The sequence below is a fragment of the Lepisma saccharinum genome, chromosome 19, assembly GCF_977018435.1.
Source record: "Lepisma saccharinum chromosome 19, izLepSacc3.1, whole genome shotgun sequence".
NCBI lineage: Eukaryota > Metazoa > Arthropoda > Insecta > Zygentoma > Lepismatidae > Lepisma > Lepisma saccharinum.
In genome coordinates, this window is record NC_139247.1 from 58,304,429 (window position 1) to 58,324,467 (window position 20,039).

Here is a 20,039-nt window from a genome sequence, read left to right on the forward strand (position 1 = left end):
GCATAAATTGACTTACATGTACACCTAACGGCAAAAGTAATAGAGGGCGAATTCTTCATCATTCAGTCTGTTTCCCACAATGTGATGATCGCGAAATGAAACAAAAACCTCAATTAGTGTGGATAACATCTGCTTCGCATCAATAGAATTCCATTCAGCACATGGGCCTCCCCGTTTTAGTGATAACGTCGTCGCCTTGTAATCAAGGGGTCCCTGGTTCGATACCCGGTGGAGGAACATAGTGGTTCGGATCCCACATAAAACTGTAGGCCCAGTCCCGATTAGCCTTAGTGTGCGTAAAGTGGACTTAAAACACCAAATCAACCAACCAATCAAAACAGCACAGGATATCAAATAAATATAATGGAAATGACAATGGACAATTTTGCTTACTATTTTCTTTGCTGTTAGCTGTACCACTCTCAACGTAATGGGAGTCATCTATACTTTCTGCAATTTAAGTTGACAAGTATTTACGAGAATTATTGTAGGACAACTTATCGGTTGTTTGTTGGTGCATGATCTATTTTTGTCCGATTACCTCATTGTCCTATAGTTGTATTCCTAACATTGAGATGATTTATTTAAGAAATATTGTAAATACTCCTGCTGGTTTTTGTTATATGCAGTGCTCGAAGTGGAGTGAAAGCGGGGGATGCTATCTCCCCGTTACGAAAATTTCCATAAAGCATCCTCCAGTTAGAATAATTTGAATAAGCTCCCACCTACTGTGTTGTCTCTTTGCTAATCAATAAAGTATCCCCCCACCAATCCACAAATTCGAACAAGTATTCGTACAAGCGAGATATTTCTACTTGGAGCACTACTTTTCTACATGGAAAAGTTCTGTAAAAGAAGAAGAAGCTTGTCTTATTCGGTAAAAAAAATCCGTTTTGATTTCTTTGAGCACGAACTTGGTATGCAGGGATGTTGAATACTAAGGCTATGGGGAAAAAAGAATGAAGGGAGTTGGAGTTGATATAACAATAATTACAGGACTGTAACAAAGATAATAATAATATCGTGATCCTCAAGGTATCCTGAACTACATTTACCATTCCTTAAGAGGCTTCATTCTGTTTTACCTGATACCCAAGGAAATATGAGCAAGGGCTTTAATCTTTCATACAGAATGAACTAAATAATTTAGCAAAACATTTTTGCTAATGAAGCATTCACTAACAGCATTAGCAAAGGAGGGAACTGTCTCTTGTCCAAATGCAGATTAACCGAAGCCAAATTGAAGTAAAGAATATTTAATGAACCAATGTCACATCCAGAATTGACATAATTGACAAAGCCAGAGAGAGAATTGGATTACATTGAAAGTTTTTGTTCAGGGAAGTAAGGACCATAATTACAAATAAATTATAAGTAAGTTGCAAGATCAGTTTAAAGAGATATGCATCTGTAAACCCTGTTTTGTTCTCAAAATCTAGTGAGTGAAGGAGGGAGGGAATAAATTCACAAAAACATTAAGGATACAGAAAGCGGGTATCAAGAGGTACCTGAAAAATATGATTGAGAAGACAGAAGGGGCGGTAACATTTTCTGGGGTGCAGTCATATTTAATATAACCCTGAATATCAAGAAAATGCATTATGGTGTGAGACGTGTGTTCATTTAATCTCCTTGATTTCTTGGAGGGTTTAATTTCTGAACCGGTGAGGTGTGCGCCTTCTCTGTTCATTTGGGTGTAATATGTAGTGTACAATTAGTTATACAACCGGATTCATGTCCTTGAATGATAATATAAATTTACAACGAAGTATTATTTTAATAATTAGCTATTAACAATAATCATTTCATTGTAATACCTGACATGTACAAGGGTTAGTCGAAAAATAAAAATTTCCCAAGTCTATCATCTGCAGAGAGTTTTATGCTGGAGAAAGAGCACGACATAAGCAGAAAGAGGCATCATTACACTATCCTTTCCACATTGTCCCCAGTGACATTCAGCCACATGTTGTACTGCTTCGTAAGTTTCAAGAAACCCTGTTTGTAAAACTGCGTGTCCTTGATACGGATGAAGTTTCATGCGGCAGCTTCCACTTCTGCTGTTTTGGTGAAACGCTTCCCTCCCAGTGCCTTCCTAAGAACAGGGAAAAAGTGGAAAAGTCACGGGGTGCCAGGTCAGGACTGTAGGGTGGGAGGTTCAGGTGCTCGCAACCGATTGTGGCAAGAAGGTTGACCGTTGCTGCCGCCGTGTGGGGATGTCGTGTTGTCGTCCAAGAGAAGGACACCTGATGTCAGAAGGCTGGTTACGAATTTCCGTACCGGAAGCCCACGAGTCCATTCATTCATACAGCTTGCACTTCATCCTTTGTCTATGATTGCAACACACCTCGGTTCTCCATGCCGAGCGGGCAGACACTTCCCAACTCTTCCTCTCTTCAACACAGCAGTACTCTGGAGCCCTCTTCAAGGAAAATGTCGTGCGTTGGGCAACAAAAGAGGGATGATGCCTCTATAACCACAACATATTACGAACACAAAATCTCCACGCTTTCTGGAAAAAAAAATTCGGGAAACTTTTTTTTCGACTATCCCTTGTGTTTCAAATTTTGACCTCACGTGATATTTAAAACGCCCTTACACATATCATTAGTTATTATTCGGCCCATCATATCGTTAACAAATCATTCATTTTCTTTAAAGTAATATTTATAAACTTGTAGCGAAATTAACAGAAACGGTTGAATTGCTAGGGAAGCATTAAGAAAAGTTTAGAGCTGCATCTAATTTCTCTACAAACTTGGTGTTATTTGCAGGTGTAAAGAAAATATACAGTGTCACCACACAAATTTTCAAAGTGTATAACAGTCATAAAGGCAAAGAACTTTTCTTAATGTTACTTCGTTCGACGCCACGTTTCGACTCTACGAACCTTCCAAAAAATTAGTTTCGCCCTGAATATATCTAACGACGCAGCACAGTATCACAATTGCCACTACTGCATTGACCATTTAATTAATGTACACAACATGTATGAATTATCTAAAAATTATCATGCAGGTATCCGATTGGTATATCTAAAGTGTTCGCATAGCAAAGTAAATTTAGTTTAGCCATATGTTTAAAATATTTCAAACAGAGTATCAAACAAGTCTCAAAGGATCTGCCCTCATTCTCGCCTCGACAAGTTCTCAAAGGATCTGTTCTCATTCTCGCCTCGACAAGTTCTAAAAAGATCTGGTCTCATTCTTTCCTCGACAAGTTCTCAAAGGATCTGTTCTCATTCTCGCCTCGACAAGTTCTAAAAAGATCTGGTCTCATTCTCGCCTCGACAAGTTCTCAAAGGATCTGTTCTCATTCTCTCCTCGACAAGTTCTCAAAGAATCTGTTCTCATTCTCTCATCGACAAGTTCTAAAAAGATCTGGTCTCATTCTCTCCTCGGCAAGTTCTCAAATGATCTGTTCTCATTCTCTCCTCGACAAGTTCTCAAAGAATCTGTTCTCATTCTCTCCTCGACAAGTTCTCAAAGGATCTGTTCTCTTTCTCGCCTCGACAAGTTCTCACAATATCTGTTCTCATTCTCTCCTCGACAAGTTCTCAAAGAATCTGGTCTCATTCACTCCTCGACAAGTTATCAAAGAATCTGGTCTCATTCTCGCCTCGACAAGCTCTCAAAGTATCTGTTCTCATTCTCTCCTCGACAAGTTCTAAAAAGATCTGGTCTTATTCTCTCCTCGACAAGTTCTCAGAAGATCTGGTCTCATTTTCGCCTCGACAAGTTCTCAAAGAATCTGTTCTCATTCTAGCCTCGATAAGCCTCGAACTTTTTTTCACGTTTGCGTCTCTGTTATTAGAAGACTGTCTTGTTAACATCTCTAAGCAGAATGCACATTGTTCACAAAAAGATGCTACGTATTTACAATAGCTATACTTTTTACAGGACTGAGCTTGTGCAATAATAAAATGGTCAATAGAATTAATATTGCTGTGTTGAACAAACAACAACCCCTCCTTAGTACCGGAGGAGGAGGACACGATAATTTCCCCCAAACAATCCAACAATCATCTCTCGTAAGAAGAAAAATTTTCCACAGAAGTCACCGCCTCTCGAGAGGAAGTGGAAATCGCCTCTCTCAAGGGTTTTCAAGCAAGAAGTAGGTAAAACAGGAAGGACTTCTGCAGTGATTGATTAGTCGCTGGAATCGGTCTCCTGTAGACGCGAACCTCCTGAAAGGGCCAAAGTCCTTCACATCCAAAGAGACCAGCATCTTGATTAATTACGCGGCGGGTGTCAATAGAAGGTGTCTGGCGGGTGAAAAACGACTTCTTTTATTAATCAGAGGCTGTGAATTTTCCAGACGTTCTTTGGCGGTACCACGTTTCATCTATACAAACGCTAGGTATGTTGTGAACTTTCAGAAAGCTTGCCTTAAAGACGAGCTATGTTTTCGGCTCGTGCAGTGGTGTTGATGGGAAGTAGAAAATTCCTAGTTTAGAGAATTTGGGTTGGAAGGGATGATAAGCAATAAAGAAACAAAAGAATAGTTACTAATAATCAATAAATAAGGAACTTGATGTTTCCCAAATGCAATTATACGAAAAAAATGCCAATTCCTGCAAGAAGGTGTTATTGCAGGGACATGTTCTGAAGATAACAATTCGCAATCGCGAAATAACAAGAATTTGGCATAAAATGCGAATAATAAACTTTGTCGAGAATTTCAACACATTTTGTGCTTGAACAACAGCGAAAATCCAATATTCTTGTGACTTAGTTGTATACATCATATATACACACCAAAATGTTACAAGAAAGATTGATTGATTTGCTTTATTTTGCTTCGTTTCTTGTGCCGCTTTTGGCAATTTTGCGAAGATGGAGATGAGTGATGATATGATGAATGGGTGCCGAATGGTATAAAAAATAAGTTGTAAAGTAAAGGAGAGAGAGAATGCCATGGCGTCCAGTGAAATTATTTGCGCCATATTAAAGCAATATTGTTTTCAATTGTAAAAATTGGATTGAAAAAATTTTCTTCATCGCTTCGCTCGCAATCTCCTCTCTTGTAATCTAATGTATTTCAATAATATGTGTTGTATATTTGTATTGAATAAGCTTTGAATACGTGCACAATTTAGTGTTAGGTTGTCCCATATGTATTTTCTTATTTTTTTGTCGCTCCATGTTGCATATGTAAACATATGTTGTACATGAAAGTTACACATGTATCTTCGGAATGCATTTATCATTCATTTTCTGTCAATCAATAATACAGTTTGTGTGCTTGATTTCCATTATTAGCTAATGTGAAATTGACGGTGTTGAAAAAATATTTCAAATCATTAAGCACAGACTTCTACCCCCTTTTTGCGTAATTTATGAGGATATTACTACTACTACTACTACCACTAGTAGTAATAATGTTATTATTATTATTGGTACGTTTATCCTGGTACTTTCCCCCTCTCGACAAAAATTCGTTTTTGCAACTCTTTTGCAAATTTTGTCTTACAAAAATAATTTGAGTAATTCGGAATAAACGGGAGGGGGGGGGAATGTTCTACCTTTTTTGGGGGGAGCGCGTCATGGGCCGTAGGGGGGATAGGCACCCCTTGTTACATCGGTCTTTGTTTCGCGAGAAATGATGTACAATAACCCCCTCAAAAATAGTCCAACACATAAAACTGTCACGTAGTTGGAGTCAAAGGGCGTAAGCCATGTTACCTACAATTCAAAATACTTATTTAAATGCACACTGAAGGTATTATTTCATGTATATTTGGTTCAAATTGTGCTAAAATAAAAAAGCGAATTTTAGGAAAAGCAACATCGAAAAGTACAAACAATAACAGCAAAAAATCGAGATCCTTATCGATAACAAATCGCAATCCATATTAAATTTGGAAAAATAATTAATATTCTTCAGTATTATTTATCTGGATTTCTGTAACATGTCAGAAGAGATTAAGTATACGGTATCATGGTCATTCGCTGAAATTTTTCACCTACTCCAAAACATTTTGAATATTTGCAACAGGTTATTCACTACAGACTTATGAAAATACTGGTAAACTACCTATGAATACACACGGGGATGTCAATTCCTTCGTCAGTTCAAATATGAGAAGACTACGCTTTTAATTAAACTTATTTAGTGTAACATTTTTCAACGAAAATTTATTACCAAGGCCAAGTTCCAAGATGTGCTTGAAGCTGAGATAGCATATAGTTTTCTTCCAATAAAGAGGCAGGTAAAAGTTGGGAGATTTATAGCTTTTTGGTGAAACCTAACACGATGCTGCGTATGACGGTTCCACCTCTGATAAATTATCTTCCTCGCAGAGCGTGAAAGTTTCTTTGAATATTTGCTTATATTTGCGGTTACCCTCCCAACCGAAAATCCAATACATGATGTGTTGTCTTAGGTATCTTCATCGCTATGCTGTCATGTGGTATGGCATGATAAGTTTAAACGTTTAGAAACAAGCAGTGTTGCCAACTTCTCAAAGAGTCACAATCGTACATGTATGGCAAATTAAGCATATCTCTGTTTCAGAACGGTACCGAAATAATTGAGAGGAGTTATAATAATATAATAATAATTTAAGAGGAAACTATAAGATATTGTTATTTTATATTGTTCATTTCTCTGTATGTTCGGGTGTGTATCTGAACACACTATCTATCTACGTATGCGTATATACGTATATCAGTATTTCGATGTTACTACTTACATTTATAATTACCTCCGTAATTAAGGCACAATAACTTTTTGCCGTAGTAGTAAATTATCAACAGTTACCTTATAATATTTAAAGTGTCAACTTAAAAATTTGTAACACGGGGGAAGAGCTAGAGTTAGCAACACTGTTTCAAATAATGTGTCTTCTTTGGATGCTAAGGTGAAAGGATTTTCTTGGGATCGTCCAAGGCTAGAAATTTACGTGCAAAAAGGAAACAGGAAATAGGAGATAAACCAATGAACATTTCCGATTTTCTTTTTGAACGCTTTTACTGAATCAATCTGTATATATAAAAGGTAGGTTCCCCGTGTGTATAGCACCATGATATGAAAGCACATTCAGGTGATGTGAGGGTAGGGCCACATATTCTCGATCTGAGCCATTTTAGAAGCGGTGTGATCAGCACCACGCTCCGGCACGGCACCTTTACCATCCAGGGTTGCCCCCGATACCCATTGATTTGAGGCTGGGTGAGCCGCAGAGCCGTTTTATGCGGGGACAATGCCTGGAAAATTCCTATCGAAGGAGTCGAACCAGGGTCTCCCGCGTGGAGGTCAAACGCCCTAACGACGAGACCACGCTGGGTACAGCAGAATATATATATATATATATATATATATATATATATATATATATATATATATATATATATGTATGTATGTATGTATGTATGTATGTATGTATAAAGCCGCCGTGATCTTTGATTAGATTTTCGTCCGGAAGTAATTCGACATAAATTGCATATGTACACTGCAGCTGATAAGTTCCGTTCATCCGGACCAGTGATAATGGAATGCATAACTTCCAGGATAAACATTCACGCAGTGTTGAAGCCTTGTTCAAGAGGACTACAGAGAGAGAGAGGAGAAATAAAACGAAGCACGTTAAAAAGGAACACCGTGCCATGTTACTAAGTCACCGAGTTTCGGAAAACATCCACCAGAGGGAAGATTGATGCAGAGCACGATTTCCTCTCCCTTTTTTTATCTCTTCTTCCTTCCTTTCTCTCTCTCTCCCGTTCCTCCTGCTCGAGTGACACTCAGTCAAGATACGAAATTGGCTCCCGTCGAAGAACGAGTTAATCTCGTTCCCATGCCGCTACTTTAACTCGTCCGCAGACCTGAATCATGCTACGTTCCTTCGAAGGCTAGCGAAAGGCCACAGTTCCCATCTCATCTCTCTCTCGCTCGAATTGAAGGAGGGGGGGAAAAAGAGCAGGCAGAATTAACCCTTTGGAAACTATTTACCTGGTTACAGGACGTTCAAGTTTTATATCCACCTTTGGTGAAAGGATTCTGAGGGGTCTATCATATTGTTCCATTTTAAAGGGACTCCCCGATGGGGTAGTGTTAGCGTAGTCGCCTTGTAATCAAGGGGTCCCGGGTTCGATACCCGGCGGTAAAGTGGTTCGGATCCCACTTTAAACTGTAAGTCCAGTCCTGATTAGCCTTACTGTGCATAAAGTGGACTTAAAACACCAATTCAATCAATCAATTTTCCATTTTAAGGAAAAGAAAAATATAATATTTGTATTTGCGTATTGGAATATCATTTTGCATCGATTTTCTGCTACCTTTTGCTGATTTGAACAGTAAGAGTGAGTGCATGGTGCCATCTATGGTCCTTTATTTCAAAGAAAAGCAACGCAGTTTGTGTACGTGAAAGGGAGAACCTATTTAAACCAGTGTCAGATTCTTTCAAAGGGAGGCAACCCTTTCTACAAGAACCTAACCTACCGAACCTACCCATCTTTGTGAGCAATAAATATCAAATACTTTATTTCATCTTGTCATTGATTGAATAACATGTCGGACACATCTGGTACTGCCCTCTGACACGACCAATGTTGCCAGTGCACCTCGTAATTTCGAAGAAATCATACTTCTTTATGAATATGCCATAATGATCCTCAAAAAATCGTATGTTATGCATAAAATACGTAAAAATTTATCCAATTCTATAAATACCCACACAGACCATCAATGCACATCGTAAATCTTTGCAAGCGAGTTCACAGTTGCCTATTATCCATGTTTGGTTTTACTTCGTAAACAAAATTTTCAACGCCTTATTAACTTTTTCCGCATTCTTAACGTTCATGTAGAGTATGATTTTCTTGTTTAGTGTTTCAGAAACATCCACATAATACCAGCCTAAGTTTCATGTCTCTAGCATTTCTTGTACAAAAGTTAGGAACGTTCAAAATCTCGGATGCGTGACTTTCGGACACTCTGTATTAACACCCCTATGTCCTCGATTTCAACTTCCTTCTAAACTTAGTTGTTAGAAGCTGTAAAGAAAATACCCGATTAATTTCCTCCGATATATTCTCATGTAACCGCTAAAGTGGCGTGAAGCTATGTTCCTCCCGGATACCATAGTAATTGCATTAGCGAAGCATCTGCACTAGGAAGCTGTGGAAATTACATCCCGTCCGCGGAACAACTGTGCAGACATCCACTCTCTCTCACTCTCTCTCTCTCTCTCTCTCTCTCTATCTCTCTCTCTCTCTCTCTCTCTCTCTCTCCTTGCTCCGTAACCTCCAGAATATCTTCTACTCAATTTAACTCGATCTTGTGTTGCGAACCGCCACACCACCTCGTTAAATGTTTGAAAAGAATGTTAATTGGTTTGGGGCGTAAAGGGTATGTGTATGCGCTAGCAAATGTATTCCCTATCTTGGCTACTCAGATGGAAGATTTTATGGGATTTGATAAGGGAAATAATATTTAGATTGTGTAACCACTAAATTACTTCTAGAGAGCCAAATCCTGCGTGAGATTTCTAGAACTCTTCTATGCTACTCTTTCATCATGCTAGGTCAAAAACAAACGTTTGGGGTTCCGAACTGAGATTGAACCAGGACCGCTCCAACTAAAACCAAAGTTTCAAAATACAGGGTGGCCAAAAAATCTGATTCATCACCAGAGTTTCTGTGAGATGGACACTACGGTCGCCAGACCTCAAACCCTTTCAAATCTGAAGTTTCTGCTGTGAAAATTCTTGATCTGAATCATCTCCTGGAAAGGATAACCACTGCAACAGATCCTCTGGTTCCTCACATTTTGAAGACAATTGAAGGAAACATGTCAAAACGTTTGATGAAGTATGTTCAGACTGGTGGTGGTGGACATGTGGAACAGATTCTCCACTACGAAAATGTCCCGTTCATAGGTTATTCCAATCGTTACTGACTTTATGAACACCCTGTAGTTTCTGTGCATCTCTCAGCACCCCAGAAAAGCTTCTTGTCCCATAGAAGTCCTTTATGGTTTGAGGTACATTCTTTCTACTACGTATATTTCACAAGTTTATACAACTTTGACTTAATCGCGACGATGACGTGAATGCAACACATGAAATAAATAATTGTACAATTATAACCTAGAATCCCCGACGTTACCCTAACCACTAGACACAGACTCAAAATCTACCATATCTATGTACAACAGTTTATCGTCTTGTTTAAGGGTTGTCGTAAAGCAAATATGTTTAGAGGAGCAGATAAGGAGAGAGGGGAAAACAATAAATAAATAAACTTGAGAGATAAATAAAAGTAGCCCAAGAAATAAGACAGAAAGGAAAAACGACACGGAGAAAAAAGAAAGAAATGGAAGATTGAGAGAGAGAAAGAGAGAAAGAGAGAAAGAGAAGAAGAAAAGAAGCACAAGGAATGATGAACGATGTGGATAGAAAAATAAAGTAAAAGAAGCAAGAGAGAGAGAGAGAGAAAGATAAAGAGAGAAATAAAATAACCAAACAAGAACGAGGAAAATAGAAACAATAGTGAGATAAAAAAATCTTTAGAGTAACGGGTCATGGAGGAAAAAGGACGTAAAAGGCGCACAAGAAAAATGGAGAAATGATTAATGGTGGTGAGAGGGAAAGAAGAAAGAGAAGCTCGAAAGGAATCAAAGAGATGAGGAGAGGGAAAGAAATATAGAGAAGCTAGAGCGAGACTAAAAAAGAAACTGATATAGGAAACTGAAGAGAAAGTACAGCAAAATAAGTAATTAACAAGAAAATAAAAAAAATACAATACATAGAAAGGAATGCACAAATCCACAGAAAGAGAGAAAAGGAATATAAGAATAACAAACTTTAAAACTGAGTAATATTTCTTTTCATATTTCCTGTAGATGGGGGGTGGGAGTCGTGTGACTTTTCTGGACTCCCTCCCCTTGTAGGCCCCACATGTGCGCATCTAATACTCTGAAATCAGTTTGTAGGAAACCCTCAAGAATTCACTGTCGAGATCTTCCCTTAAATTTCCAATCAAATCGCCTTGCAAGGAGGAGAGTGGTGTGGGTGTAAACCAAAACCACATTCTTCTCTTCAATTATGCATGTAAACCATCTCCGGGACAGAACATCTGCTGCCCTGGGTTTCTCTAAACCCGATATCCGAAAGCTACCGTCTCAAGTTCTTACAAATATGATCTGACAGGTGACATATTGTTAGTCGCAGGTGCAATTCCCGGATCGGAAAGGATGTTAGGAGTGCTGGATTGATGCCATCTTCTTGGAGAAACTAAGGTTTGGATTGAAATGAGAGCATCCTTCTTCCTTACAATACGAATTGTACTTTGAAAATTTGCCATGGATCACTGAGAGACTAAATTCATCATGAGTAAAGTGGTTTTCATTGTTGCCAGTTTAGTCGACCGTGACGGAGTGGTTATCAGAGCGGGCTACGACGTCAGGGGTTACTGGTACGAATCTCGGACTGGGCTTGGGTGTTCGTTGTGAATGTTCCTTCATTAAGGTCACAGTTGCGACTGTCCCATTTTTTGAGTCTCTGTCCAGATTTTTTGGGGACGTAAAACAGGGCGCCAAAATGTCCCTGTTTTGTGACCATGATATATTGGCATAGAATTACTGCAACAATACAATTTCTCTAGTGTTACCATGAACTATAGCATTGTTGGGTAGAAATTATTTCATTTCAATGTCAACAATGTGCCAAATTTTCTTCAGATATTGGAGATTTCCTTCTGTTTATCTGGAACTAATGCCCCCACTGAACGAGTATTTTCGTACGGACATGAATGGTTTGTGGACAAGTGACAAGAACGTTCTTGCAGTACAAACTTTGAACTATGTTGATTAATAAGGTAAGAGAAAACAGAGAAATGAACAACTTTAGGGAGAGGGAATGTGAGAAATAGAAGCGAGAGAGAGAGAGTAAAAGAGACAAGAAAAAGAGAGAATGGAGAAGATATGAGAGAAAAAGAACTAGAAACTCGAGAGAGAGAAAGAGAGAGGGTAAGATAAACGCAAGAGAATAAACAGAGAAATGAAGAGAGAAAGAGAGAAAAATTACGAATCTAAGCTGGAGAAAGAGAGAGAGAGAGAGAGAGAGAGAGAGAGAGAGAGTAAGTGAAAAATACAAGAGACGCAAGAAAAAAATAGGAAAATTAAAAACAAGAGACAGGAAGAGAAGAGATAGAAATAGAAGCTCGGGGTAGAGAGAATAAAAGAAAAACAAGACAGAGAACAGAAGAGAAATAGTAGTGCAATGAGCAAACAACAAGATAATATAAAAGAGAAAAAGTTACAAGACAATCTTTGAAATGTCGTGTACTGCATCTAGTGGTACAAATTTAGAACTCAGGTGTTTGTTCCAAGTGGGTGTTGCAAACGTGTTCTCTATTTCCTGTTGACATTGAGGGCGGAAGTGAGAAGAATTGACGTTTTGAAAACCGCTTACGCCAACCACTATTTCCTGTCTAGCATACTCTTCCCTCGTCACCATATTCGTGTGCACAGAACACACCGTGGAACGAACTCAAAGACTAATGTAATCTCGCGATCCTCATCCACCCCCGTGCATGTGGTTAGGGTGAAATTCCGGGATGTTAATTAAACTTAATAAATACGGAATAAGGTGCGGTGTGGTGCTGGGAGGAACTCTATCGTGAGGTTACTATGACGCTGTTAGGGTGAGCTGTCGGTGTCTTTGAAGTGGAGCTGAAAGCAGTGAGATCATTACGGGCAAGGATATACGTGTGTGATTCCTGCGTACAACAGGTTGAAAAATAAACATGATGAACTGAGTGGTCAGGTACTGTCCGTGTAGTATTTTTATTATATCTACGCTGTAAAAGAGGGCCTTGGTGTCTAGTCGGTATTGCAACTCCATGCTGCCTGACTGTTTCCAGAACAAAACATATCCATGAACTTGTGTGCTTGTGAAACTCAATGAGTTGCTAGCATATGGGACAAGTTGTCAACGCGTGTATGTTTAGAATGCCATAGGCAAGAACTCAGAAGTTTACAGCTCATACAGTGTGTTGCGTTCCCTGCAGCTTTCACTCCCTCCACTCCTGTAGCCGGGAACATGAAGACTCCAATGGCCTACACTGAAACCTCTCTTCAGGGTAGGTGTTGAAGGGAAGTCTAGCCACTGGATAAATTTTACTGCAAACGTTTCTTATTACCAAATGGTTGAATACATCCAGATGACAGAATCACGGAGGACTGGATTTTGGGTACTTTAAAGTGGTTAAATTTCGAGGTAAATTAATACTTTGAAAGTAAAACAATACTTGGATATAGGTAATACCACGGATCGACATTTTGAGAAAAAAGTTCGGACGTTTTCAAGTCAATAGAAGTTTCTGGAAATGTTTTAAATGCTGATCACGGAAATGACATGATCTTCCCCATGGTAAGGAATTTTCTCCACGTCACTACGTCCAATTAACCCACCACATTGTAACATTGAGTATTGCACATTTCTGAAGGAAATTTTCATGAGGGAATTCGAATATAAAACTACGTGATCAAAGTCCATATAATTTTCATGCCAATGTGCCATGTAAAAGTGGAAGGTGATGTAAATATATGCGATTCTATGTGCATTTATAGTTCAAAACTTGAGGATTTGTATTGTTAAAGAATCAATAATTTTATCACCGTCTAAACAGAGCCATCTATTGAGAAAGTAATAGAACTAACCATTTTATTGTGAACTTAAGGGAGTTAATGTATTGCTGTTTTCTGAAGAAAAACAAGACGCGATGGGTAAAAATGGATATGATTTTTGGAATCAGCATGCTGAAAGTATTCACAGACAACAGTCATCTGTGAGATATCGAAACCCATGTCGACTAGTGAGGTCTGAAGTTAGGACCTATGATCGTATCGAGAATCCCAACATATAGACCTAACCTAGTTAAACACTTGTTTTCGACAATCCCAGCACCTCTGCCTAGAATCCAGACAGTGAGCTTTTAGGGAGGGCGTACAATCCAGGCTATGTAAATAAAATTAAACTGAACCCCCCAATTTACCGAGGTATTCATACTCATGCTCTCAGCGTCGAACCCCTGTCTTTGGTAATTTTGTTACACAATATTCTGTGTTATTACATGTAAAAAATCAGTAAATACCTAGTTGAGTTTTGTGAAATATACAAAGACAATTGACATTTTCTTTTAGGTTAACAAATCTTTACACATGAAGAAATTGCAATTTTAAATACACCGCCAGTAGTTTTCTACGTAAAGGTTAGTACATTAAAGCCCATAATTTTATGATTGGAGAATCAACGTTTACGTCATAATATATGTACATATGACAAATGAGTTTTTGAGCAAGCTTTATGAAATCTCCTCAATCTTAACATTACGACTCGTATATTTTTTAACCTATTTAAATGTATGATAATGTCTAGGTGCGTAACAAGTGTCAAAAAGTAGACTTGGACTGTTTTGGAACTCACGGCTTCAATAAGAAACCTAACATTTCATAACCACACATCTCTGGTCTGTTTCATTCAATAATCATATCCTAGTAAGGGAGTGTGGACAGATAGATTGATTGATTCTCTTTATTTTGACTCGTTGTTGTGAGGCGAAGATGAGGATCAATAAATAACTACTAACTAACTCCCTAGCCTTCTTAAACCCGAAGATTCGTGGCTGCAGCAACACAGGCCTTCCATCTTTCCCTATCTTGAGCAAGTTCTATATACTCTTTTCTTTCCCTACCGATTTCCCTTAGGTCCATCTCAACGTTGTCCCTCCATCTTCGTCTTGGCCTTCCTACAGGTCTCTTACCATCAGGTTTCCCAACAAGAATCCTGTAAACTCCTCTTTCCTCTCCCATTCGTGCCACATGGCCTGCCCACCTAAGTCTTCTTGATTGAATTATTGATGAATGATGAAATTAATCTAGGGACACTCACAAAGAACACACATGCCAAGGCCGGTATTCGAACCCGAGACCCCTGGTGTTGTAGGTGGTCGGCTTTAGAGCTATAAACAAAAAAAAACACAACACCGAAAATTCATGTATACTACCATTATTGCTTCTTGCCATAGAGCAAAAGAGAACAGACGGTACAATCAATGAAGAAGTAAATTGCCTTCGTTGTACCTGAACCATGGATAGAAGTTTGGAAAGAAAATATCTGAGACAGACGAAAAAAAATAAAAGGAAGGGGGGAAGGAAACTTACGGTAACAAGAGGGGGAAAAAGTTTGAAGAGTCCAAACTTGAGTTTTCGAAATGTTCCTTTCGCCCCATTCAATCGCTTTCTCCTTGAGAAGTTAGATTTCATTTTGTAGCTGGCAGGTGCTTCGCGTCGGCAATATACCATTGAGAGACTCAATGATCTGGGCACTCCGGAAACTAGGAGCGGGAAAGAACGTGAATCTCACTGCAGTGCGCTGTTTCCTTAGCAACCTTATGTCACTCCACATAGTGTTTCATGTAGGTTTAAATGGCACAATCATCTTGACAGAATACGTTTTTGATGTGCTTCAATGAATGAATGACGTAAGTTTTTGGGAGCGCTGGCATATATGGTCATTTTGCACAATTCAAAGTACAGGGTGGATGAAAAATACTTATGATTTTTGTAAACAGCACCGCATTTGCATGAAACATTTGCTTTCTTATTGAGACGTGATCAGCACATCTAGTCCCATCGCAGCTGTTTTCTGGCTTTCAAGACCGCAGATGGCTACTTCTTTTAAAGCAGCTACCCAATTGTCCTCATGATGCTTGGTCAGCAATAAACGTTCGAGGAATCCTATCGGGAATCGAACCCAGAACCGCTCACGCGAAAGAAATCCATTTTATGTTATGCTATTTTACGATTCCTCTCTGTGGCTATTTAGACCCCCTGATAGATTAGTGGCTAACGCTGACGCCTTAAAGAGAAAGAAGTAAATTATCGTTGGAAGAGACTTCGAGAAAAAGCACTCACATTTCTACAATTTGCATGCTACCCTGAAAAACTACATTGCAGGTATAGAGAATAGTGAAAGAAGGACGTAAGGACAGACTGGACAGAAAAATACCCCAGGTAGATCGAGAGAGAGAGAAAAAGAGCGAAGAGGGAAGGACAAAGGGGAATACAGGCAGAAAAAAGACAGGTGTAGTTAAAGAGACAAGGGTAAAAGATAGAAAGAAATGACAGACAGGACAGAAAATGACCCATAGAGACAGAGGCGAGGGAAAAACAAAAACGAATACATACCAAGGACAGACAGGACAGGAAAATGCACAAAAGAGAGAAAGAGAGTAGAGGAAACGAAAAGAGGAATACAGAAAGAGGACAGGCATGCAAAGGAAAAGAGAGAAGTGTGAAACAAATAAGGAAGGACAAACAGGACAGAAAACTAGCCCAGGTAGAGAGAGAGAGTGAAGGAACAGAAGAGAAGGGTGGTTGGCTGAGTTGGTGTTTTAAGTCCACTTTATGCACAGTAAAGTTACTCGGGACTGGACCTACAGTTTAAAGTGGGATCCGAACCACTATGTGCCTCCACCGGGTACCCAACCCGGAACCCGTTGATTACAAGGAGACGACGCTACCACTGCGCCACCGGGGAGTCCACAGAAGGGAAGAAGAGAGAGGCATAGACTGATTGAGATACAGAACTCTTCCTTACTGAAGCAACTAAAACAGTCAAGGTTACCTAGCTCCTTCTTTCTCGCCTGTCTTTCAAAGTTAACCGAATAAACCGGCTATCTTTCTAGCCACTATAGCCTGACAAGTTAAGTCCCGATATGCGCAGATCGCTGCGGAGCACTTCCAATTACCTACTTGTCCGGCCTTGAGACTACGAGTGTTGCCAACTCAGCAAAATTAAGCTAAAACAAATATGACAAACTATTTTTACTGTGTAAATTGTGGGTTCCGGCTCATATTAGTTTATCGGTGGTTCATTTGATTTAATCCGGTCTTTGAAAATGCGTGCTGTGCGCGGATCGTAAACTGTAGTATTACGCACGCGCGTTAAGGTTTATAACGAAGAGAAACTACTGGGCGAATGACTTCATTTTCTAAATGCGACATCGAGCAGTGGCCTGGTTTTTTTTTAAAGCCGAGTGGGGTGGGGTTTCTTTTGTTTATCGTACAACAAACACTACGAGAAGGCAATCTGATAACACGCTTGCCTGTGTTCTTTTTTAAAGCACTTAAATGTTATTGCTCTTTACACTTGGCTGCATATTTTTGAAATGCAAATATCAAATCATGCCGGGTCCAACGAAATCCACAATCTGCTATGGAAAACCCCTTAGAGGACAGGCCAGAGAAATTGTTACAATGTTGCAACATATTTGCGAAATTAGAAGGAGTCCACAAGCGCAGCCACTGGAGTATCTAAATGGATGTTTTCTCAAGTTTTAAAAGAATTGGATTGGATTGATTTGTTGTTGTAAGTCCACTTTATGCACAGTGAAGCTAATCGGGAATGGACGTACAGTTTAAAGTGGGATCCGAACCACTATGTGCCTCCACCGGGAATCGAACCCGGGATCCTTTGATTACAAGGCGACAACGCTACCACTGCGCCATCGGGGAATTCAAGTTTAAAAATAAGGAAAAGAGTCTTTGGCGAAAGGTGAGCTGAAGTTCTGTACTCCGACAGGTAGAAAACAGCCCAGGCAAAAGCGAATACAAATTTCGTTGAAAACACTCGGACCATTCCGCTCCCTCCAGGTTGCAACACTACAAACCAACGTCGCTGCTGAGAATGGAGTAGGGAAATGTGGCGTGAGCTGCGCAACAGCTTTTTGCAGCGTCTTGTCTTTAAACTTGTCAAGTTATAGATACAGACACCATGTAACGCCTTCCCTGGGAATTAAAACCAATAACAATCGTGGCATTGAAGAGATAATCAAAAGTGTCTATATATATTTCCGTTATTTAAGTCTTTTAGTGCTTCGCATTTAGCCTAAAAATGTAGATACTGTCTCTGTTAGTGAAATATGCTAACAGACTAGAAAAATTATTCCTCAGAAAGATGAAATGATGTTTTATCGCAAATATCTCGACATTTTTAACTACTCCCCCGAGTAATGCAATTTTTGGAAACCCAGTCTGGCACTACTGCTAGCAAGTTCCATTTACCTTGGTTGCTTTAAATCAAGGATAATGATCTATAAAATGAAACATGCCTATCCAGTGTCCTGCGCAATTGGCGAGGAAGGCAATGATTTACGCGACAATTTCAGTCTCTCCCCTTGCCCTTCCTGTCCACCCAAAGCCATTCCAAATTACAAGCCTTGTAGCAAAAGGTAGGTCGTTCATATGCAAGCTTCATTGGCTGTTATCCGTTTCGTCTATTTCATTACGACTGGCTCCCTTTCATTAGGAATATTTAATAACAAAGAGCTTGTTGTGAAAACGCTTGGTCGTAAATTACAGAGACTGGGGGAAAATATATGCAAGTTTGTAATACGAATGTTCGATTTGTCTAGGGCACACTGCAGTGTGATCGATAGAGATATATCCACTTTGTTTGTTCTGTGCCTTGACAGGATATAGTTATGTTTTTTGAAGTTTTCACAGGGGAATTAGTCTTACTTTCTTTACCATTCTCTCTTTAACTCTATTTGTCTACAATATCTATTTCTCTCTCTCTCTCTCTCTCTCTCTCTCTGCGCGTGTGTGTGCGTGTGGCCTTGTTTGTCCCTAACTATTATTTTCTTCCTTTGATCTGGTTGTGTGAATAGGTCTGTTTTCTGTTCTTTGCATATTTCCTCATCTGTCCCTGTCACTCATTTTCATTTTTTCTTGTCCGCGTAGCTTTCTTTTTCCTTCTTCTCCTTATCTATGTTTTTCTCTCTCTTTCCTTTCCCCCTCTCTCTCTCCTCCATTCCTTCTCTATTTCCGCATCTGTTTGCTTAAGTAGAAATACAAATTCTGATTTATAGGATTCTGATACACATCCAACTTCTATGATAATGGATTTTGTCCTAGAATTTAGGTAATTTTATGTGCGTGCGTGTAATAAAAATAATTTATCCGCTATATAAGGAAAATATTTTCAAACTGATATTGGTAAGCTTTAGTTGTAAGCTAAGTTAAATCCTAACGCTGTAGCAAGCAAGTACTGCATTCTACGTATATGGCTACAAAACTTAAATTTTAACGGATTTACCCCTTTCAAATTCTCTTCTCTTTAAGTTTATCATCTCTACGTTCTCTCCTCTCCTTCATCTTTCTCTATAAAGATATATTTCTCTTGTGACCATTATCTTGTTTTGCTCCTTCTCTCTCTCTCTCTCATTCTTTCTCCCTGGCATATTTTTTTATCCTGTGTGTCCCTACCTTTCTCTTCTGTAGATATTTTTCTTGTGGGTCCTCTGTCTGTTTGTATCTGACACCTTTCTTTCTCTCCCCTTCCCCGGCCCCCATTCTTTGGTTAGCACATTTCCGTCTCTGTTTCTAAGTCTGTCACACATTCACATTCTTCCTTGCCTGTGTAAGTGTCTTCTCTCCTTCCTCTCTTTATTCAAGTTTTTCTATTTCTTTCAATCTCTTCCTCCTCACTGCACGCCTTTAAAGAAGTTCACCCTGTGGTATTCTGTAGCATATTTCCTAACACGTTTAGGCGATCTTGAATTTGAAAATGTGAATTGTTTATACATTTTACTATATTTTTAATATAATTTAAGGAAGCTACAGGTCTCAGTTCTACATTTTTTAAAAAATATTGAAACCCATTCAAAATAGGTTCCAAAAATCTGAACCGTATTATTTTATTTTCATTGGAATATTATTTAGTTTTTTTTCTTTGCTCTTCAGTTAAAACTTCAGTCTCTCTTTTCATTTCATTCCCTTTTTCTCTCTCTCAATTCATCTTTTTCTCTCTCTGTCTCTACCAGTTCATTTCTTCCCATTGATCATTACATTAATCTCTCTGTCTTCTGTCTTTCTTCTTATGGGTCCTCCCCGTCTGTCACACACACAATTCGCATATTTTCTACTCTGTCCCATCACTCTTCTCTGTACCGTTCTCTCTTCTCCCTCTCTGCTTTGACTCTCTCTATCTCTTTAACTCTTCCGCAATTCTCACCTTCTGGCTCTTAACGTAA